Source organism: Bos javanicus, chromosome 8 (assembly GCF_032452875.1).
Source record: "Bos javanicus breed banteng chromosome 8, ARS-OSU_banteng_1.0, whole genome shotgun sequence".
In the NCBI taxonomy this organism is placed as follows: Eukaryota; Metazoa; Chordata; class Mammalia; order Artiodactyla; family Bovidae; genus Bos; species Bos javanicus.
In genome coordinates this window covers 37,634,136-37,658,579 of record NC_083875.1, presented here as the reverse complement: position 1 = coordinate 37,658,579, position 24,444 = coordinate 37,634,136, and the positions used below count along the sequence as shown (strand labels likewise).

General features: G+C 37.6%; 1 long non-coding RNA gene across 1 annotated transcript in view; it reads left to right on the top strand.

Annotated features, from left to right (window-relative positions):
- The window catches only part of LOC133253408 (uncharacterized), a 217,679-nt gene extending 209,467 nt beyond the window's left edge, over positions 1–8,212 (top strand). Inside the window, exon 3 of the long non-coding RNA XR_009738295.1 lies at positions 8,105–8,212. This is a non-coding gene — a long non-coding RNA (uncharacterized LOC133253408). The remainder of the gene's footprint in view (positions 1–8,104) is intronic.
- Positions 8,213–24,444: the final 16,232 nt, after the last annotated feature.

The following is a 24,444-nucleotide window of genomic DNA, read 5'->3' as shown; positions in this document are numbered from 1 at the left end:
AAATCAGAAACTTTATTTTTATGTACCCTCAGTTCACTTCAGTTCAGTCGCTCAGTCGTGTCCGACTCTTTGTGACCCCATGAATCGCAGCACGCCAGGCCTCCCTGTCCATCACCAACTCCCAGAGTTCACTCAGACTCACGTCCATCGAGTCAGTGATGCCATCCAGCCATCTCATCCTCTGTCGTCCCCTTCTCCTCCTGCCCCCAATCTCTCCCAGCATCAGAGTCTTTTCAAATGAGCCAACTCTTTGCATGAGGTGGCCAAAGTACTGGAGTTTCAGCTTTAGCATCATTCCTTCCAAAGAAATCCCAGGGCTGATCTCCTTCAGAATGGACTGGATGGATCTCCTTGCAGTCCAAGGGACTCTCAAGAGTCTTTTCCAACACCACAGTTCAAAAGCATCAATTCTTCGGTGCTCAGCTTTCTTCACAGTCCAACTCTCACATCCATACATGACCACAGGAAAAACCATAGCCTTGACTAGACGGACCTTTGTTGGCAAAGTAATGTCTGCTCTTGAATATGCTATCTAGGTTGGTCCTTTCCTTCCAAGGAGTAAGTGTCTTTTAATTTCATGGCTGCAGTCACCATCTGCAGTGATTTTGGAGCCCAAAAAGATAAAGTCTGACACTGTTTCCACTGTTTCCTCATCTATTTCCCATGAAGTGATGGGACCGGATGCCATGATCTTTGTTTTCTGAATGTTGAGCTTTAAGCCAACTTTTTCACTCTCCACTTTCACTTTCATCAAGAGGCTTTTTAGTTCCTCTTCACTTTCTGCCATATGGGTGGTGTCATCTGCATATCTGAAGTTATTGATATTTTTCCCAGCAATCTTGATTCCAGCTTGTGTTTCTTCCGGCCCAGCGTTTCTCATGATATACTCTGCATATAAATTAAATAAGCAGGGTGACAATATACAGCCTTGACGTACTCCTTTTCCTGTTTGGAACCATTCTGTTGTTCCATGTCCAGTTCTAACTGTTGCTTCCTGACCTGCATACAGATTTCTCAAGAGGCAGGTCAGGTGGTCTGGTATTCCCATCTCTTTCAGAATTTTCCACAGTTTATTGTGATCCACACAGTCAAAGGCTTTGGCATAATCAATAAAGCAGAAATAGATGTTTTTCTGGAACTCTCTTGCTTTTTCCATGATCCAGCAGATGTTGGCAATTTGATCTCTAAACATAAAATGCCATTGGAATTATCTGCTGTTTAAAAGTTCTGTTAGCATTTTCCTTTGAATTGTCTAATGCAGGCACCTTATTATATTGGGATGAAGGGGAGTGGAGAGGGAGACTCTTTGATTTTGTTTTCTTTTTTGTATTTTGAAAATCTTTAAAATATCTCCTGTAAATAGTTTTGATAAATAATATGCTTCTGGCATATTATCTAATTCATCCTAATTTTCAAGTTTATTTGCATTGAGAAGAGTAGTCCTTTACAATTCCATTAATTTTTTATTTAAGTTTTTTGTAGCCTGTAAATTCTATATTTTATATAAAGGAAAAAAAAATCTTTGCAGATGTGATTAATTAAGGTTCTTCAAATGGATTGATTATGCTTGGGTTGTCTGGGTAGGTCCTAAGTGCAATCACACGTGTCCTTATAAGTAATATGAAGAGGGAGATTACACAATGGAAGAGAAGAAAGTATGACCACAGAATCAGAGATTGCAGAGATAAAACCACAAGTCAAGGAATGCTGGCAGCCTCCAGAAACTAGCTGTAAGAATCAAGAGACAAATTTCCCTTAGAGCTCTTGAGGAAGCAAACCTTACCAATACCTTGATTACAGTCCAGTGACAACTGATATCAGGCTCTGATCTTGACACTGTAAGAGAATAACTTTCTGTTGTCCTAACCCACAAAGTTCAGTATAGCAGCCACAGGAAACTAATGAATACATGCAATTAAACCTTTGTTTGAGTCTGCACTCTGAAGCGCCCAGGTGAAGGCAGCAAAGTATAACCACTTGGGATAGTACTTTCTTTTCTTAAGGTTCTTGTATTAGTCTAGTATTTTCTGATATTGAATATTACTGCAGAGAATTCTGAGGCCAGGCCAGTTTATTCTCTGTTGTAAGTAACTAAATGTTTTTGTCTAGATGCCCAAATGGTTTTCATTTTTCTTTTCCTTTTTCACCTTCCTTTCTTCCTTCCTTCTTAAAGTTGTTGAAGTCCAATAACATCTTTACTAGAATATTTATCTTTGTGGACTATTCTAGCTTATTTTTCCAGGTATTAACCACATATATATATACACATTCTTATCTTTATTCCAAGAATATTTATCTGAATTATATCACTTTCAAAGCACAATTATTTTGTTTTCTTATAATCAAACACTGCCAATGGGCATTACTTCCACTATGCGCCATTAAAGACAAAAGGATAATTCATTGGATATTTTGAAATAATGCACTATACAACAAAAAAGTTAAATTTACAAAATAACTTGACTAACTATGTAAACTGATAATTAAGAGCAAAACTAATCATTTATTTCTTTCCTCATAAATAGAAATCTAAAGGATTCTTTTAGTCATAATGTTTTATGTTGAAGTTGCGTAGTGTGTGATACATAGTTTCATCTAGAAGGGTATACAACTTATAAACCTCATATGAATTAATAAAATTTATTTTAAAAAAATGAATACAAAGAGCCCTAGGCTTTCATATTAAAATTTGCCATTGAAATATTTTTTATAACATAGATGGTTACATAAAACATTTTTATACATCTGTAACCTTGAAAACAGAAATGTAAGTGTTTCTTGGACTAGAACTCTCAGTAGCCATTTGGATTATAATAAGAAAAATTGAACCTCTCAGTTTACTGTCTCCCAAATCTTGAAATCTTTAGCTTGAGTCAAAAAGTGAAATTTGCTACATATTTCAGTTTCTTGTCTTGGGTCTGCCTTTTCTCCTGAAGTACCGACAATTTATGCACTTTTAGGGAATATCTCTGGCATGGTGGCTTTCTCTGTATTGTTCTTGTTGTTATTAATGTCTGTGAGCTATATTATTTATCCTCTTTTCCTCCTCTGCCATACTTTTCTATTTTACTTATTTGAAGTTCACTCAGAACATTCTGAAAAATATTCCTCTAAGAGAAGAAATTTTAGAGGTGGAAAATTAGAATAAGACTGAGTATTGGTATGTCCTTGGCTTTCCCTATATTTGCCACCAACTTCTGCCAGATTGGTGATGTTGAAGTTTTAAATGTGATGACAAACTCCATAACTCTGATTTGTTTTTGAAAGAAAATCAGCATCTATCTATGACATCATTTTTATTAGAACTTTTGGAAGACTCTCCTTTTCAGCTTTTCATTGTTTATTTTCTTTCATTTTTTTCATTCTTAGCCTCAAAGAACTCCACACGCCTCTTTAGTTTTTATTTTTTCCACATCCCTTTTTAGAAATACAGTTTTGGTTATATACTCATTTATAGGTGTTTTAATAATCTTTTTGAGCTTTGCTCCTTATGCATAGCTCTGCTAGCTTGTTCTGTTGCTGATTTAAATAGATCCCACAAAAATAGAGTGCCCCTAAATTTCTGCAGGTGTGTCTCTGAGGTTGGCCTCCATTTCTAGAAAAGAAAGGACCTGCACTTTTAACTTCCACAGCAGAGGGTTGGAGATACCCGAGGATGAGGAGCAACATTCTTGTCCACATTCTGCTGGACTTCATACCTTTAAATACTTTTCTTTTTCCACCTCTCCAGAATGACCAATAACTGCTTTGTGCAACAATCCGTTTGCAATTCCAGTAATAAATGGGCATGGTTAGGCCATGTCAGCCCATAGACTCAGAAAGATATATGTCTGCCTTTTTGTGACAAGAAACAGCCTCTCCCTATTTCCCTGCAGCGAACAGTCTGTTCTTTTACTTTGTAGACGAGTATGTTTGGGGACTCTTCATTGCCTCTACAGACCTTGGGATGGGCACTGGCAGAGAGCTGTGGCTGCAGTGTCAGCACATGGAGGAGCACAGCCATGCGCCGTGGCCTGCCGCAATCCCTCCCCTGTGCTCTGGGGGCCTGGAGTGGCTCAGCAGCCTTCTTGCTGTGCATGCTACATGCTCAGTTGTAAGTGACTCTTCCAGACCCAGGGATTGACCCCAAGCCTTTTGCATCTCCTGCATTGGCAGGTGGATGCTTTACCCTTGTGCCACCTAAGGAGACCCCTTCCTCATGCTATACTGTTGTCAAAATGGATCTGCCTTTTAACTATTTGTTCTATTTTTTCTTTTTTTCAATTTAAAAATCCCAGTTATATACCCTGTTGTATCTCTTTTTCATTCACTTTCTTAGTTATTTTAGCTTTTCTTCTTAATATGTTTATAACAGTGTCTGTTCTTCCTTATATTCCTCTACTTTATCCTTCAAAATTTGATGGTTTTATTTTTTCTCCCACTGATTTTCTTGAGCTCTGACAGCTTAAATTTTATCTTCTCCTTCTGTCTAGTTATCATATAAGTTCTTACATTTGTGTTTTGAGCTCTTCCTTCATTGAATCACTTGGTTCTTAAGTTTTTAAAATTTAAGGAGAGAGATTTGGTCATAATTTTTATATGCTCCATGAGAATATTCTTTGGATGTTATTATGAGTCTAACATTTATTTTTTTTCTCATAGCTTACAATCCTTTCCTCTTTCCTTAGCATATATTTGAATATCATGATTTTGTTCCCTTATTTATTAAGTATCTCTGAAAAAGTGAGTTTCATCAGCCATTAGGAGCAAGTTTACATTAGCACAGAGCCAGAATTAATTCTAGGCCAGTTGGAATTATCCCTGTGGTTTAGGGAGTCTTATGTAATTTTAGCCTACTTTTCTCCTCAATGAATGGAATAGGCAGCTATGATTTCTTGTTTATTTCCTTGTTTTGCTTTGTATTGTTTTTAATCAAATCTTTTATTCTTCTCTACTGCCAAGAGACAGTGCCTTCTTGGTGGACTTCCCTGTTCAACACTACCTTGTTTACTTGAAGGAACAAACTAGTTCTAGGGAACCTAGAGGTTAGGTTTTGCATCTCAAGGTGTGCCCTTATCCTTCAAAATTATGCTTTTCTGCCTTGTTCTGATACCTAAAGCTATAATTCCCCAACTGTGATGTCTGTTCTTTCCAATACGCTCTGTATGATCACCATTGCTACAGTGACTGTGTGTGTGCTTATTGCAATGGAGCCTTATCAGCCTTGGTCCTTGGTCATTATAATGAGCAGAATGTACCTCTTGATTTGTTTTGTATATGTAGAGTAAGAGAGAAATTAAAAAAAAATTATATCCCTGAGGTTTGAGGTTGTTTGTTACTGCAGCATCACTTGGCCTATTTTGACTAATATACTCAGTTCACAACTGTTACCCTAGAGGACAATTGGAAATAATAAGAGGCACTTTTGGTTGTTGTAATGGCAGTATCCAGGGGCCGGGGATACTAAATCTCTAGTAATGCTTACAACAGCATTATGTAATAATGATTGCTTTGCTGAAATGTCAGTGGCTCCCCCACTGAAAAAATGCAGTAAAGGATAAAGTGCCTTCCTAAAATGAGTGCCTATTATTAAAACCTGTCTTAATTTGGCATTTAGGGAGGTCTTTTAAGTAATTCAGATAATTTCAAATTTATATATCTATATGCTTATTATTTCCTAAATATAATACCCATGAGTGGACTGTTAGAATTTTTTAAATTTGTATCATTCCCATATTGTTATTAATTTCTGGTAAATATCTGTGGATTTCATTAGAGTAAAATATCTTCATGAGTCCATGTTTGACAAAGTGCTTTTCATGTTATGAGTGCACATTAGTAAAATGTGGGTTCCCCTTTTGTTTTCTGTAGTTTGAACTGACAAGAGGCTTGGAAAATAAACAATTGAAAAAGACATTCCCTAAAGGTAGCCATCAAGTGTAATAAGACTCAAGTCAAATGGCCCAGCTGTCACTGTAAAATACAGCCTATTGACTTCCTTCTCACTAGGGAAAAGCACTGCTTGCCACTTACCACAGACAGCATGGAGAGAAAGTATCACCCTACGAACGGCAGGAGGGCATGTCCCTTGTGTAGCTGAGAGAAAGGCACAAAACAAATCTGGTTACATATGTTCCTAGTAGGTAACCACACATTTTTATAAGATGTGAGTGTGGGGTTTCATAACTGTATTTTAGTGTCAGAATTAACAGCTCCACAGTTAAAATATAACAGGATGACCAGCAACATTTTAAAAAATAGATATATATTAAAAAGTAAAGACGATCAGCTAGGTGCAAACTCCTAGTGGTGAGAAGTAAAGCGGGCAGCTTACACAAAGATGAGCAGAATAGAGCCTGCCTTCTGGGCATCTGGAGTCTTATCTGGAAGCTAAGCATTTTTGTTATTCAGTGCTCAGTTGTGTCCAACTCTTTGCAACCCCATGGACTGCAGCACGCCAGGCTTCCCTGTCCTTCACTGTTTCCCAGAGTTTGCTCAATCTCATGTCCATTGAATAGTGATGCGATCCAACCATCTCCTCCTCTGTTGCTCCCTTCCCCTTCTGCCCTCAGTCTTTCCCAGCATCAGGGCCTTTTCCAGTGAGTCAGATCTTTGCATCAGGTGGTCAAAGTATTAGAGCTTCAGCATCGGTCCTTCCAATGAATATTCAACATTGAGTTCCTTTAGGATTGAATGGTTTGATTTCTTTGCAGTCCAAGGGATTCTCAAGAATCTAGCACCACAGTTTGAAAACTGCAGTTCTTTGGCGCTCAGCCTTCTTTATCAGCCAAGTTTGCTGATATATTGAGTGCAGCACTTTACAGCATCATCTTTTAGGATTTGAAATAGCTCAGCTGAAACTCTATCATCTCCACTAGCTTTGTTTTTCGTAATGCTTCCTAAGGCCCATGACTTTACACTCCAGAATGTCTAGCTCTAATAGTCTTTATCATTAAGATATCTTTTGTACAGTTCTTCTATGTATTCTTTCCACCTCTTCTTAATTTATTCTGCTTCTGTTAGGTCCTTACTGTTTCTGTCCTTTGTCATGTCCATCCTTGCATGAAATGTTCCCTTGGTATCTCTAATTTTCTTGAAGAGATCTCCATATATGTATAAACAAATATAATATCAATAAGCTGTGATAAATGTTATAACAGAGGTAGTAAGAAAATTTAGTGAGAAGGTAGGAAGAAAAATTTTAATTGAAAGGAGGCATAAGAGTTAAATCTAGGAGGAAAATGTTTGAAGTTGAACCTTAAAAGAAGCCTACTGTGTGGACTGCTGAATAATATGTAAATATCACTGACCTCATTGTCTTAGGGTTTGGTTAAGAGATGTAATAACTAATATCAGTAACACATTTTGCAGTTAAGTAGTGCTATTATAGATATTATTTTTATGGGTGTATTAATATTAAAAGATGATTTATACAATTAGAACCTGAAAAATATGCTTTTAAATGATTTAACCTAGAGTATTCTAAAAATGATTACAATAATTTACCACTGAGTCCGCAGCTTATGATTCCATGTGTGTGTGTGCAAAGTATGTTCATGTCTTAGAAAAAGGCAGCTAGTATGCACTGCAGATGCCCACATTACTTCAATCTACCAATATTGACTCTTTGCAGTACCTTATTCAACCAGAATAAAACATGAAAATATTCAAACTGATGTTTGAGTAAATTCTGTCCTTGTAAAAGCATCCCCTCTTATAGCCTGGTACTAATGTTTACATTCATCAAATTCAAGGAGTTGTATGTGAACTATTAAGCACAGACAACTTGGGTTGTATGTGTATATGTTTCCTTTGGTCTGGATACTGGTATTGATTAGATGAGGAATAAATAGGGTGGCCTTTCTTCAGGAATAACACTTCATAATGTCTTAAATCTTGTTAACCTAGAAGTGTCTGATGTATATACACAGCTGAGGAGGAAACACTGTTAAAGTACATGTCAGTGAACCCAGACCTTGAGAGCTGTGAGCAAAAAAATGATTTAATTATTTCAGTTCTTCCCATAACACTTATTCACTTCAACAGGATGCCAGTCTACTCCCTTGCTCCTTATTACTGTCGTGAGAAAGGAACTCATATTGATCCCCCTTGTAATCTTTTTTAGGCCTGGTGGGTGTTGCATGGTTGAACATCTGGGAATGCTGTTCTTTGCTGTCCAGTGAATCAGCAGAAGGGGCGATGGGCCCCAGGTGTCCTGCAGCCAACTGCGTCTCAAGGTTTGCTGACACTAATCCACACAGCATTGTACTGTCAAGTTAGATGGCTCTGGGTTTGCTGTTGATGTGAAACACACATAGCCCAAGGGAGATAACTTCTTGTGATAAAAATGCAGTTTTCTTGGAATTTTAATTTATTCCAGAATTTCCTTCCAGAGAGCATATCCTGGTAGTTTACTGTGGTTAGTATGAAGAGTGAAGTGGCAGAAGAGAAAGAGGATGAGGTGATAATAGAAATGAAAACATCTGTGCTATTTTCCAGATTGCACACCATCTAGTTTAATATAACAGTACAGTGACAAAACTTTATTATTATCCTCGTTTTACAGATAAGGAAATTGAGGTCTGCTAGGGTTAAGAAATTTGTCCTTGTTGTTTAGTTGCTAAGTTGTGCCCAATTCTTTGCATCCCATGGACTATAGCCTCCCAGGCTCCTCTGTCCATGGTATTTCCCAGGCAAGAATACTGGAGTGGGTTGCCATTTCCTTCTCTAGTTGTGACCTAGGGATCAGACCCACATCTCCTGCAATGGCAGGTGAATTCTTTACCACTGAACCACCAGGGAAGCCCCTAAGTAGTCTGGCTCAAGGTAACTTGCTGTTAGGTGATAAAGATGAAAAAAGTACTAATTGGCCAGACAGTCTGGATATGCTCTACTGAATTAATAGATTCAATCCTCATAACAACCTGTGTAGCAGAGACCAACACTGATCCCATTTTTTTTTAAAACAAGGATGAGAATCCAGATACTAGATTCATTTAGTTTAAGTGACTAGACTTGAATCTAGGTCTTCAGACTCCAGAACCCAGTCTGTACTGTGGTGCAGTCACGTGGTGTCCTCCGACTGGAAGTTGATATTTCTCTCCACATACCATGCTGAGAATGCATTCATCTTTAGAGCATTTTGCACACTGCCTCACACAATTTAAAAAAAATTATAATTGAAAGCTACTATAAATGTGTGACCAGCAAGGCTATATTTGCCTATTACCTTTATTATAAAGATTTCTGAAGATTTTACAACTATCATCAGAATCATCAAATGCTGCATCCCACTAAGCTTTCATCTGCATAAGGCATGTTTTCAGGTTGTGGCTGGAAAGACTGAAATTGCACGACAAATGGGACTTTTCTAAATTGATAAGGTGTCAGTGGCAAGTCAGCCTGACAATTCACAGCAGCAAGGAAAGTTGTCATTGACTTGACTACATGCTACTCTTTACTGGCCGTAAGCCCTCTGAGCTCACAATGTCATTTAGAAAATGTCTTGAAGTTTTCCAAGTGCTTTCAGTGCATTCTTTTGTTTGTGCCTGATAACAACATCCTTGGGTGACAATTGTTGTTATTGTTTTACAAATAAGGAAACTGAGAGCTAGAGTCAGAGGTTAAGATTCAATTCACACAATGAGGAAATGGAGGAACCAAAGTCCAGAGCAGCTTCCCTGACTCAAAGGTCAATGCTAGCCGTTGCCACCTCACATTTTTGTTTAGATTTCTGTTTCCTTATATTCGTTATGAGCCACCAGAATCTGAAAATACAAATGTAATAAAGTGTCATAGTGGGTGGCTTTCTGAAATGCGTGAACCAAAAGCAAAATTTGATGGGCCTAACAGTGAGATCTTAAAAAGTGCTCTCAACAAACATTCATCCAACACCAATTTATTTAGTCCCTACTTTGCCCATGACATCATGTTAAATTATGTGAGCTATATAAAGAAGCAGGGGCCAGGTGTGTATGTGTTGTGTTTAGTCACTCAGTTGTGTCCTATTCTTTGTGACCCTTTAGACTGTAGCCCTCCAGGCTCCTTGAAAAGCCTTCCACTCAACTCAATTTTTAGATGTACAACAGTTTATAGGAATCATGTCGTGGTAATTGTATGCATATCTTATTTCACCAGTAGAACTAAAATCAAATTGATGATGGTACCTGTGTCTTATTTATCTTTAAATTTCACATAATGCCTGGCTCAGTATCATTCCTGCTGAATAAATGAATGAATGAATAACAGTGTAGAGTCAGGACTCCTCCTGTCTTGGAGCTTATGACCTACATGGAAAGATAAGAAACTAAATTAAGTAAAGGACAAGATTGATATATGACTGTAGGGTAGAGAGATGAGAAGCATGATTTCTAGTTGAGATGATCAGAGAAAGCTTCATGAAAGAGGCACTTGTTGAATGAAAGGTAAATAATAAGGACTTGTGCTATCCTTTTTTAGAGCAATATTGGATAGACTAGCTTAGTGAAAACAATAAGTGGGAGATTTAAATCTTCTAGCATCCTAGTACTTTTGCCTGGAAAATCCATGGACGGAGGAGCCTGGTGGGCTGCAGTCCATGGGGTCGTGAAGAGTCGGACACGACTGAGTGACTTCACTTGGACTTTTCTCTTTCATGCATTGGAGAAGGAAATGGCAACCCACTCCAGTATTCTTGCTTGGAGAATCCCAGGGACGGCAGAGCCTGGTGGGCTGCCGTCTATTGGGTTGCACAGAGTCGGACACGACTGAAGCAACTTAGCAGCAGCAGCAGCATCCTATAGATGGGCAGAGTGGACCTATAAAACATTTTTGTTGAATGAATGATGATTAAATCTTTCCAACAAAAATTTTAATGTATTAACTTTTAAAAATGAAATACTGTTGAGATATCTTGGTGTTACTTGAAGTCAGTTAGATTAAAAAAAATGTCAAAACACTGTGATCAAGGATCTTGCCATCCTCATTTAGCCCTTCTAGAAATCACAGAAATACCTTATAGAGTGCTTTACTCTTACAGAGATTTAATAAACCTATACAATTCAGAAAAGTATTTTAGATGTGTAATCAAAGAATGAAATGATATCTTTGAGAGGTTGTCTCATTTCCTTGAGAAGGAGAATGCCAAGCCCAAACTCTTTAGTTATATCCTCATTCCTATGTACCCCATATAATTTTAACATCTTTCAGCAGCTTGGTAATAAAAACTAGGATATGAACATTCCTGCTTAATTCTGAGTCTAGGTTACACTTTAGTCTCCACATTGATCATTTGGTTTTATTTCATTTCACAGAAAATCACTTGCAGTGCCTCCTAGGTTACTCTCAGAGCTAGGACTTTTACAACAGCAATAAAAAGAGGCATCATTTACCATAAGGCATTTTTTCCATTTGATGGCAATGACTCATGGTGCTTTCTTTTACTCAGAAGTAAAATAATAATGCTTCTATTTGAAATGTAAGGGCTTTTTATGTTTTCTAAATTTTGCCTGGAGTTGTAATGATCAAAAGAATAAATAAGACCATAAAGCATTAATTATGGAGATGGGATTTCAGTTTGCTTTTATTACAACAGTAAGTAATAAACACATTTAGTGGACCTTCCAAATACTGTACTTTTATCTGAATCCTTTTAAAACATATTTGAAGAACAGTGTAAAGAAAAATGTCAACTATGTTAATATTGCTAGTATAAATTATTTAATGTTTTTGGTAATCACATTTCATGCCCTATATAAATTCCCATTGAAAAGAAGCCCCATTTGAACTTTTGTTGTTCTGTCGTTCACTCACGTTCAGCTCTTTGAAACCTCATGGACTGCAGCACGCCAGGCTTCCCTGTCCTTCATCATCTCCTGAAGTTTGGTTAAACTCATGTCCATTGAGTTGGTGATACCATCCAATCATCTCATCCTCTGTTGCCCCCTTCTCCTCCTGCCATCAATCTTTCCCAGCATCAGGATCTTTTCCAGTGAGTCAGCTCTTTGTATCAGGTGGCCAAAGTATTGGAGCATCAGCTTCAACATCAGTCCTTCCAGTGAATATTCAGGTTTGATTTCCTTTAGGATTGACTGGTTTGATCTCCTTGCAGTCCAAGGAACTCTCAAGAGTCTTCTCCAGCACCACAGTTAGAAGGCATCAGTTCCTCAGTGTTCAGCCTTTTTTATTGTCCAGGTCTCACATCTGTACATGACTATTGGAAAAACCATAGCTTTGACTAGACAGACCTTTGTTGGTAAAGTAATGTCTCTGCTTTTTAATATGCTTGCTGGGTTTGTCATTGCTTTTCTTCCAAGGAGAAAGTGTCTTTGAGTTTCATGGTTGCAGTCACCATCCTCAGTGATTTTGGAGCCCAAGAAAATAAAGTCTCTTGCTGTTTCCATTGTTTCTCCATCTATTTGCCATGATGTGATGGGACCAGATGCCAGATCTTCATTTTTTGAATGTTGAATTTTAAGCCATCTTTTTCTCTCTCCTCTTTCACTTTCATCAAGAGACTCTTTAGTTCTTCTTCATTTTCTGCCATTAGGGTGGTATCATCTGCATTATCTGAGTTTATTGATATTTCTCCCCGCAGTCTTGATTCCAGGTTGTGCCTCATTCAGCCTGGCATGTCACATGATGTACTCTGCATATAAGTTAAATAAGTAGGGTGACAATATACAGCCTTGATGTACTCCTTTTCCTATTTAGAACCAGTCTGTTGTTCCATGTCCAGTTCTAACTGTTGCTTCCTGACCTGCATATAGGTTTCTCAAGAGGCAGGTCAAGTGGTCTGATATTCCCATCCCTTTCAGAATTTTTCACAGTCTGTTGTGATCCACACAGTCAAAGGCTTTGGCGTAGTCAATAAAGCAGAAATAGATGTTTTCCTGAAACTCTCTTGCCTTTTTGATGATCCACCAGAGGTTGGCAATTTGATCTCTGGTTCCTCTGCCTTTTCTAAAGCCAGCTTGAACATCTGGAAGTTCACGGTTCACTTACTGCTGAAGCCTGGCTTGGAGAATTCTGAGCATTACTTTACTAGAGTGTGAGATGAGTGCAATTGTGCAATAGTTTGAGCATTCTTTGGCATTGCCTTTCCATGGGATTGGAATGAAAACTGACCTTTTCCAGTCCTGTGGCCACTGCTGAGTTTTCCAAATTTGCTGGCATATTGAGTGCAGCACTTTCATAGCATCATCTTTTAGGATTTGAAATAGCTCAACTGGAATTCCATCACCTCCACTAGCTTTGTTCATAGAAATGCTTCCTAAAGCCCACTTGACTTCACATTCCAGGATGTCTGGCTCTAGGTGAGTGATCACACCATCATGATTATCTGGGTCATGAAGATCTCTTTTGTACAGTTCTTCTATGTATTCTTGTCATCTCTTCTTAATATGTTCTGCTTCTGTTAGGTCCATACCATTTCTGTCCTTTATTGAGCCCATCTTTGCATGAAATGTTCCCTTGGTAGCTCTAATTTTCTTGAAGAGATCTCTAGTCTTTCCCATTCTGTTGTTTTCCGCTATTTCTTTGCATTGATTGCTAAGGAAGGTTTTCTTATCTCTCCTTGCTATTCTTTGGAACTCTGCATTCAGATGTTTATATCTTTCCTTTTCTCCTTTGCTTTTCGCTTCTCTTCTTTTCACAGCTATTTGTAAGGCCTCCCCAGACAGCCATTTTGCTTTTTTGCATTTCTTTTCCACAGGGATTGTCTTGATCCCTGTCTCCTGTACAATGTCATGAACTTCCGTCCATAGTTCATCAGGCACTCTGTCTATCAGATCTAGTCCCTTAAATCTATTTCTGACTTCCACTGTATAATCATAAGGGATTTGATTTAGGTCATACCTGAATGGTCTAGTGGTTTTCCCTACTTTCTTCAATTTAAGTCTGAATTTGGCAATAAGGAATTCATGATCTGAGCCACAGTCAGCTCCCAGTCTTGTTTTTGCTGACTGTATAGAGCTTCTCCATCTTTGGCTGCAAAGAATATAATCAATCTGATGTCGGTGTTGACCATCTGGTGATGTCCATGTGTAGAGTCTTCTCTTGTGTTGTTGGAAGAGGGTGTTTGCTATGACCAGTGCATTCTCTTGGCAAAACTCTATTAGCCTTTGCCCTGCTTCATTCCGTATTCTAAGGCCAAATTTGCCTGTTACTCATGGTGTTTCTTGACTTCCTACTTTTGCATTCCAGTCCCCTATAATGAAAAGGACATCTTTTTTGGGTGTTAGTTCTAAAAGGTCTTGTAGGTCTTCCTAGAACCGTTCAACTTCAGCTTCTTCAGCATTACTGATCGGGGCATAGACTTGGATTACTGTGATATTGAATGGTTTGCCTTGGAAATGAACAGAGATCATTCTGTTGTTTTTGAGATTGCATCCAAGTACTGCATTTTGGACTCTTTTGTTGACCATGATGGCTACTGCATTTCTTCTAAGGGATTCCTGCCCACAGTAGTAGATACAATGGTCATCTGAGTTAAATTCACCTATTCCAGTCCATTTTAGTTCACTGATTCCTAGAATGTCAGCGTTCACTCTTGCCATCTCCTGTTTGACCACTTCCAATTTGCCTTGAGTCATGGACCTAACATATGTTCAGTAAAGTCCAAATAATTTTAAATTTTCACTTATGAAATCGTGATGAACACTTAAAAAAAAACAACAGCTTTCTAAATTAATTATCTAGGACTTTGAGGTGAATCATGTCTCTTGAAAATGTATATTATACATTTTTGGAAACTTTGTATATATGGAAGTGTTTGAAAATTTCTGTATGATGAAGTATAAGCCTTTTATAGTTTTACTCAGAACATTGTAAAGTTCAGAGATTTGAATTATCACCCATCTTCTCTTAGAACTCTATGTCACAGTTCTGTATGTTTATAGTAATTATGACTGTATAGCTACTTTGGCTTGAAATTTTAAAAAACAGAAGAGAAGGATGGAATAGTTGAAATAGAACACATTTCGTAAGCAATAGGGAAAAAAGACTTAAAAAAACGTCAAAAAATAATCTAGAGGAAAAAAAGTTATTCATTCATGGATGGAAGCCCCAAATTGAATATATTTTAAAAATGTGAAGTTCCTTCCCCAAGGCAAAGGTTTTTCAACTTTGATATTTAGGGGATCTCTTTGCAAGCCAGTTAAAAGCAGAATTTCTGATCCCCATTCCCAAAAGAGGCCATATCTCTTAAATATCTAAAACAGCAGAAGGGTACATGAGGAAGGGGTAAGATAGATTAAAAGGGATGGAAAAAGCTTTTAATAATGATGGCTATGGTCCTTATTGTAATTGTGGCGATAGCTCTTTCAGGTGTGTGTATAAATCAAAACATCAAATTGTACATTTTAATTAGGTACTATTTAGCGTATGTTAGAAGGGAATGGCAACCCACTCCAGTGTTCTTGCCTGGAGAATCCCAGGGACGGGGGAGCAGCAGCAGCAGTTATACAGTAGTTGCATGTTAGTTATATTGTGGATCTGGGGCTTCACAAGTGGTGCTAGTTGTAAGGAATCTGCCTGCTGATGCAAGAGACACAGAGATGTGAGTTTGATCTCTGGGTCGACAAGATCCCTGGGAGTAGGAAATGGCAACCTGCTCCTGTATCTTTTCCTGGAGAATTCCAGAGGAGTATAGTGGGCTTCAGCCCACGGGGCCACAAAGAGTCAAACACGACTGAGCAACTAAGCATTGCCACTGCACTGCAGTTATGAGAACTACAGAGTCTTGTCTTTGACTTCTAGGCCTCTCTGGTGACTGTCGTCACATAGAAGTTATAGCCTCTTTCACACCGCCCAAGTTGTTTGGATTTTAATGACAAAGGTTGCAATAATGGTGGGGATCAAAGTCAGAAATCTTACAGGACTTCTTGCAAAAGACTGAGATTTCTAAGCAGGTGACCATATATGAGTGAGGAAAATGGCTGATTTGTAGGCTTTATGAAAATTCTGTAAATTGTTTAGCAATTACATGGGCTAAAAAAATCTCAGGGTAGGAGAAAATTGACCTTACCAAGGAAGATGCTGGCAGGGAGCCTCTTGAATATTAAAAGATTTGTAACTCAACCAGACAGTGGAAAGGACACTTACTGAAGACATCAGTTCAGTTCAGTCATTCAGTCATGTCTGACTCTTTGCTACCCATGGGCTGCAGCACTCCAGGCTTCCCTGTCCATCACCAATTCCCAGGGCTTGCTCAAACTCATGTCCATTGAGTCAGTGATGCCATCCAACCATCTCATCCTCTGTCGTTTCCTTCTCCTGCCTTCAATCCTTCCCAGCATCAAAGTCTTTTCCAATAACTCAGTTCTTTGCATCAGGTGGCCAAAGTTTTGGAGCTTCAGCTTCAGCATCAGTCTTTCCAATGAATATTCAGGATTAAGTTCCTTTATGATTGACTGGTTTGATCTCCTTGAGGTCCAAGAACCTTTTCCAGTACCACAGTTCAAAAGCATCAATTCTTCGATGCTCAGCTTTCTTTATGGTCCAACTCTCACGTCCATACATGACTACTGGAAAAACCATAGCTTTGATCATACAGATCTTTGTCAGCAAAGTAATGACTGAAGACATACATGGAGGAAAGTTCCAATAATTACTTAGCCTTGCTTCTTTATACAGATGAAGAAGTGGAGTCAGTATTGATTGTGAATTTTACCCGAAGGCACAAACACAATGTAATTGAACTAAGGGGGAGGGGGGAAACTCAGTTTTTCAGTTCTCAGTTCTATACTTTTTGAACTAACTCTTACCAAATGCAGGGTTTTTTCCCTCCCCCTTTTTGACTTTGAAGAAATGAACTTCAAACTGGAGATAGCAGAACAAGCATGGGTAAGGAATATTTGAAATTTAAGCAAGATCACATGTGGGAGAGCACTTAGATGCTATAAACTAGTATATTTTTTCAGAGTCATAAAAATTATACATCAAGATCCTGAAAGATCTTGCAAATGCAGAATCATAGTTTGGGGGTAAGGCTTAATGAAAAACAATTATTTTAATAAGGGAAATTGGAAAAAAATAAGCTTCTGTAAAGGCTAACAGATCCGCTCTATTATACCCTGCTATCTCCCATTTATAAATGGACAATATTTAGTTAGGTGGCTGTTTCAATTCTTAAATAAGTCTAATCATAATCCAAATTTCCTGGGATAAATAAGTGTTGTAGGATCAGTCTAAGGAAGATCCTAGGAGATTCTTTTAAGAACATGAGCGATAACTGAGGAGGTGAGATGAAGCCTGGAGTAAAAAACATTGGTTGCAATTTAATAAGCGTCTTCATATATAAAGGCTATGAAAGAGCTGTACTTATTCTCCCTCAGGCTGTACTTTAGGAAACAGGTTTAAACTCTGAATGAAATTGGCAGGGAGAGGAATATTACTAGTCATTGGAATATGTAGATATGTTTCTAAAAAGATACCTTCTTATTTATATAAGATTCTAGCTCAAGTTCTACATCTTGCAGGAAGATATTTTCTCTAACTTCCATAGACCACATTTATTTGATCTTTCTCTGAATTTCTGTTGTCCTGAGAGTCAGTAGGTCAATAGCATGCAGGTTATCTCATAATTAATTCAGTTTTGCTTGTGTCAGCCAAATTAGATATTAGATCAGTCAAGTTAGATATTATAGGAGATGCATATATGAAAAGATAATTGGATTATCATCTTCTTCAGGTCATCTGGTGGAGAAGGCAATGGCACCCCACTCCAGTACTCTTGCTTGGAAAATCCCATGGATGGAGGAGCCTGGTAGGCTGTAGTTCATGGGGTTGCTAAGCGTCGGACACGACTGAGCAACTTCACTTTCACTTTTCACTTTCCTGCATTGGAGAAGGAAATGGCAACCCACTCCAGTGTTCTTGCCTGGAGAATCCCAGGGACAGGGGAGCCTGGTGGGCTGCCATCTATGGGGTCGCACAGAGTCAGACACGACTGAAGTGACTTAGCAGTAGCAGTTAGCGGGTCATCTGGAGAAGGCTTCAATCTTCTGGAAGTTTAGTTAGAGTTTAAGAGGAAGAGAAGAATCTTCAATTAGAATTTCAGGACTCTACATAGAAGGCTAGAAAGTAAGCCATGGTTAGACTATAAAGTTCATCAAAGTAAGAGGCAAGGGATAAAGTTGGTAGTGTAGGTTAGGGTCAGACTGTGAACAGTCCACAGACTGGGAGAAAATAATCACAAATCATATATTTGATAAGGGACTTATATCTAAAATATACAAAGAACTTGAACAACTCAGTTAAAAAGATAACACAATTTAGAAAAAAAATGTTCAAATGATATGAATAGAATTTTATCTAGAGAAGATATACAAATTGTCAACAGGCACATGAAAAGATGCTTAATATCATTAGCCATCAGGGAAATACAAACCCAGATTAGAATGAGAGACCATTTCACACGCATAATGGCTATAACAAAAAATCAGATAGTAATAAATGTTGTCAAAGATGTGGAGAAATCATAGTATCATACACTCCTGGTAGAATGTGATTTGATGTAGTCACTTGGAAAACTATCTGATAGTGCTTCAAAGAGTTGAACATAGAATTATCATTTGATCTAGCAATTGTACTTCTAGAGAAATATTTAAAAATGTTAACATAAAAAGTTGCATATTAATATTCATAGCAGCATTACTCATGATAGCCAAGGAGTAAAAATAAGCCAAATATTCATCAGCTGATGAAAGAATAAATAAAATGTGGTCTATCCATACAATGGAATATTATTCAGCCATAAAAAGGAATGAAGTATTGATACTTGCTACGACATGGATGAACTTTAAAAACCTAACACTAAGTAATGGAACACATTCACAAAAGATCATATATTATCAATATATGACTCCATTTATATGAAATATCCAGAATAGACAAATATGTAGAGATATAAAGTAGGTTAGTGCTTGTATTTAGAGTTAGTGGGAAGAAGAAGAATGTGGAGACTTGGGTAGGGTAATAGCTGACGAGTTGTTCAGTTGCCAAGTCATGTCTCACTCTTTGCGACCCCATGAACTGCAGCATGGTAGGATTCCCTGTCCCTCACCATCTCCTAGAGTTTGCTCTAACTCATGTCAACCATCTCATCCCCTGTCATTCTTTTTCTGCCTTCTTTTCCAGCATCAGGGTCTTTTCCAGTGAGTTGGCTCTTTGCATCAGGTGGCCAAAGTATTGGAGCTTCAGCTTCACATCAGTCCTTCCAATGAATATTCAGGACTGGTTTCCTTTAGGATTGAATGGTTTGATCTCCTTGCTGTCCTGTCCAAGGGACTCTCAAGAGTCTTCTCCAAAAATCGAAAGCATCAATTTTTTGGCATTCAATCTTATGGTCCAACTCTCACATCCATACATGACTACTGGGAAAACTATAGCTTTGACTATATAAACCTTTGTTGGCAAAGTGATGTCTGTGCTTTTTAATATGCTGTCTAGGTTTGTCATAGCTTTTCTACTTTTTAATATGCTGTCTAAGTTTGTCATAGCTTTTCTTCCAAGTAGAAATGTCTTTTTAATTTCATGGCTGCCATCACCATCCACAGTGATTTTGGAGCCCAAGAAAATAAAGTCTGTCACTGTTTCCATGTTTTCCCTTCTATTTGCCATGAAGTGATGGGAACAGATGCCATGATCTTAGTTTTTTTAATACTGAGTTTTAAGCCAGCGTTTTCACTCTCCTTTTTCACCATCATGAAAGGCTCTTTAATTCCTCTTCACTTTCTGCCATTAGGGTGGTGATACAAATGTTCTAAAACTGATGGTGGTGATGGCTGCAGAAATCTGTGAATATACCAAAAACACTGTATACCTTAAGAGGGTGAATTATATGATATGTGAATTAAATCTCAATAATTGCCAAAGAATTGATGCTTTTGAACTGTGGTGTTGGAGAAGACTCTTGAGAGTCACTTGGACTGCAAGGAGATCAAAGCAGTCAATCCTAAAGGAAATAAACCCTCAACATTCATTGGAAAGACTGATGCTGAAGCTGAAACTCCAGTACTTTAGCCACCTGATGTAAAGAACTGACTCTTGGGATAAGACTCTGATGCTGGGAAAGATTGAAGGCAGGAGGAGAAGGGGACGACAGAAGATGAGATAGTTGGATGGCATCACCGACTCGATGGACATGAGTTTGAGCAAACTTCAGGAGTTGGTGATGGACAGGGATGCTGGGGTACTGCATTCCATGGGGTCACAAAGAGTCAGATGTGACTGAGCAACTGAACTGAATGCTGTTCTCCAAAACAAGCAAACAGACAAAGAACTCACATAACTCTATAAATTCTAATCTGAGTTGTAATTATCAATATTCACGAGCAATATATTTTATCTTTAATTTTTTTCCCCCTACCTCTGTACACTGAAAATATCTAAAAGGAATGACCATCCAACAGCAAAGACTGCTTTTCTGGTATTCAGATTATGGGCTTTATCACTTACATTAAAACGAACTTGTGTTTTGTTTTGGCGCCATGGCTTATTTTATATACGGGACAAAAAGAAATGTACAAAGTGAGCCTGAAATATTCTGTAGTATCAGAAAGAAAGGTAACAAAGACTTTTGGGTCATATAAAAGGACTTCAGAAGGCAACCTGAATAAGCATCTACTGGTCAAAAATGAAATAATTTGATCATCAATTAATACAAAAACTATGGCGGATACATCAAATATGCTTAGTTTCATGGGTTTATAATGGTATTAAAAACAACTCATTGATGACATTTTTTGAAATCTTCTAAAGAGAAAGAATCAAGTATTTGTCCTCATTTTTATATAATTGTACTTCAGTAACGTGAGTTTGAGTGAACTCCAGGAGTTGGTGATGGACAAGGATGCCTGGTGTGCTGCGGGGTTGCAAAGAGTTGGACACAACTGAGTGACTGAACTGAACTGAACTAAGTTATTAGTGAAGGAAAATTTCCCTTATAAAAATATTCTAGCTAATAAATGGAAAAGAAATGACAAATATCACTATTTTGCCCCCACCAATAGATTAACGGGTCTAAGAAATAATCATCAGTAGTTGATAACATCTAAAAGAAAGATGATATGTGTAACTTATCTTGGTAGAAGTATTTGATATTATCCACAAGATATCTTCCTAGAAAAAAGAAAAATCTGAATCTGATCAAGCATCTTTATTTATTTACCAATTTATAGGAAATATAGGGGACAAAGGAACTCAATAAATGACATCACTGGTATGCAGTTAGCATGATATATTTTGGAAAAGTCTGCAGGATAAAGGATCAAGTATCTTTAACAAAAACAAATGCAAGAAATAAAAGCAATAAGGTTTTAAAAGACATACCAGCTATCTCAATGTGTGGACCGTCTGAATCTTGATTTAATGATTCATGTTTTTAAAATTTATAAGACAGTCAAGTATATATGAACATAGTCTGGATGTTTGATGATCTTAAGTAATAATTTATTGCATGTGATTATATTTTCCTCTTTCTGGAAGGAGTCTCCTGTTTTAGAGATACATGCCAAAATATCTCTGTGATACGATATGTGGGATTTACTTAAAAATAATTGAGGGAGGAGGGGGTAAAGGTATAGTAGAACAAACTTGTCATGTGTTAATACGTTGTTGAAATTGTAATAGGTGGTGAAATGGGCACCTTTTATTTATAGTACTGTTGCCACAACTTGTGGTCATGTTTGAAACTTCAGTAATAAAAATTTAAAATAAAATTTGCAAAAATAAATAATGAATGTTTTTAGTTCCCATGCTTAGATGTAATTTGAGGAAAAGAAAATAAAGAAAAAATCTTTAGCAGCTCTTATGCTTATCTGATAGAACCATCATTATATTTCAGTTCTGCTGGACAGCGGGTTTAAATCACTAAGCTCAACTCAGCCTAACCAAGGATATAGCCAAGCGAATGAATTAGTCATTCAGAGTCACAACTGTTTGTGTTTATTTGCTTGAAATATTCAATTCATTTCCCATGGGTGATAAGGATTTTGCTTGTAGGTAACAGCAGACAGTGGGTGTTTCAGCATCAGTGAAATTCTATTTAAAAAATTAACTGGAAAGGGAAAGGACTGACTGACTTCATTAAAAACCAAATAAAGGAAAATGAGAATATAGATTTAGTGGAATATGCAAGAGTTCATAAAAAGAAGAAATGCTCTATTATCAGTTGTAAAAGAATGTAGGCTGACTAAGAAATAAGGCAGAGTTTTCATGGATGTGAACAAAAGCCTATGTATTTAGAAAATGAATAAACAATGTTTAGGTAGCAGCTTTATAGAAGTATAATTTAAAAGATTGATATTGATTTATTTCTCCAAGTCCAGGTAATGTTTTGTGATTATGTTATTGGTTTTTAGTATTTTGATTATATTGAATTATTTTTAAGTAGGAAAATACTGATTTTATTATTGATATAATACCATTAATTGATGTTTTGAAAACTCGGAAATCTCAACTACTTATGTCTTAAGATATATCATACATGATCATTTTCAAATCAACAAAATCTGTTAAAACTCTTCAGAATATATCCTTCCTTGTTTAAAACATTTCCTGGTTGTTGTCTCATGGTTGTTACTCCCATTTCCTAGGCTGTTAATGGGGCTTGGCATCTTTTGTCATACCTGCTAGTCATTAGTATTTTGTCAGAGTCACCTTGGGCTTCTCTCTGCTGTATTTATGTGGCAGGCAGAATTCTGAGATGGTTCCTAAGATTCCTAGCATTCGTGCCTTGAATAATCCACTTCCCTGGAGTGTGGATGGGAATTGTGACTGTGATGGAGCAGTAGCTCCCTTCATTAAGTTATATGACACAACAAAGGTGATGGTCATTCACATGATTACCTTATGTCACATATATTACTGTCACAGCAGACTGGAGGGAGATGCTTCTGTTGGCTTTGAAGTGAGCTGCCAGACTGTGATATGGCCTTATGAGGTATTACCATATATTACTATAACCCAAGGGCAGCCTCTGGGAGCTAAGAGTCAACAGCTAGCAAGAAAATGTGGTCTATGTCCTACAAAAAGAAGGAACTGAATCCTTCCAACAGTGTGAATAAACTACACCTTGATTTCAGCCTTGTGAGACAGTGAGCAAGGAGCCCAGGCCCAGCTATTCTCTGCCTAGACTTCTAACCTAAAGAGTTATGAGGTAATAAATGGGTATTGTTTTAAATCACTAAGTTTGTGGTAATTTTACCTCAATAAAAATGAGTACAGTTAATTGATGTCCTCTTAGAATGAGGGATATGTGACGGGGATGATGGAACATTATGGGATGTGGAGAATGGTGTGGTTATTAGGTTACATGGATGCAAGCAGAAAAGAGGAAGGAGGTTCCTAGGCCCAATTCCAGTTGTTCCCTAGAGCTCAGCTTCCTACATTTGCTCATGACTAGATTCCTTCCACTGTAGTTCTCTTATTTTTCCTTCAGGAAAAATTTGAGGCTGACCATTTTGTAAAGATTCTTAAAGAATCTTCTTGTAAATTGGGAGACCCAAGTTTGATCCCTAGGTTGGGAAGATCCCCTGGAGGAGGAAATAGCAACCCACCCCAGTATTCTTGCCTGGGAAATCCCATGGATAGCGGAACCTGGTGGGCTACAGTCCATGGGGTTGCAAAGAGTTGGACATGACTGGGTGACTAACACTTTCACTTTTCATTTCTGTGTGCATGTGCATGCATGCCCAGTCACATTAGTAGCCCATCAGGCTCTTCTGTCCATGAGGATTCTCCAGGCAAGAATACTGGATGGGTTGCAATGTTCTCCTTCAGGGATCTGCCCAACCCAGGATTGAACCTGAGTCTCTTATGTATCCTTACTGTAAGTAATTTAACCATATCCTTCTGCTCTCTGTGTTGCTGGACCCTAGTTCTTATTCTGAAGGCTTTGCTTTTAGCTACAAAGTAAAATGTCATTGATAATTACCCACTTGGTTGAATAATCTTGTCTGTTAAATATTTTGTGTATATCTGTATTTTTCTATATTACCACAAATATGATTTGGATATCACATTATAGGAAATAAATAAAAACCTAGTGTTGTCTTTTTGCTTTCAATGTTATAATCACTAGGGACATCTACTGATACATCTTCTTACTATAAGAGAACAAAAAGAGCTTGTTTTATTTCAATTCATTTATTTAATAAAAAGTTATCTAGTACTTACTGCAGCATGTCAGACACAATGGATGGACATTAAAATGAATAAGAATTTAATATCTGCTTAGGACAGTAACTAGTAACAAGAAAGAATGTAACTGCATTGGCCCTCCTCAGTTTCAATTTCACTGTGTATCAACTTGAGCGCTGACATGTCTCCAACCTCTCTGGGCTTCAGGTTCTTGTATAAAGTGATGGGGATGGTAGATGATCAAAGTGTCTGTCTAAAATGTGGTAGTGATGAGTCATCAGGGACATCAGCAGGAAACCTAGACTGAATTAAGATGCAACTCTAATAGACCTTCATGGGCGGTAG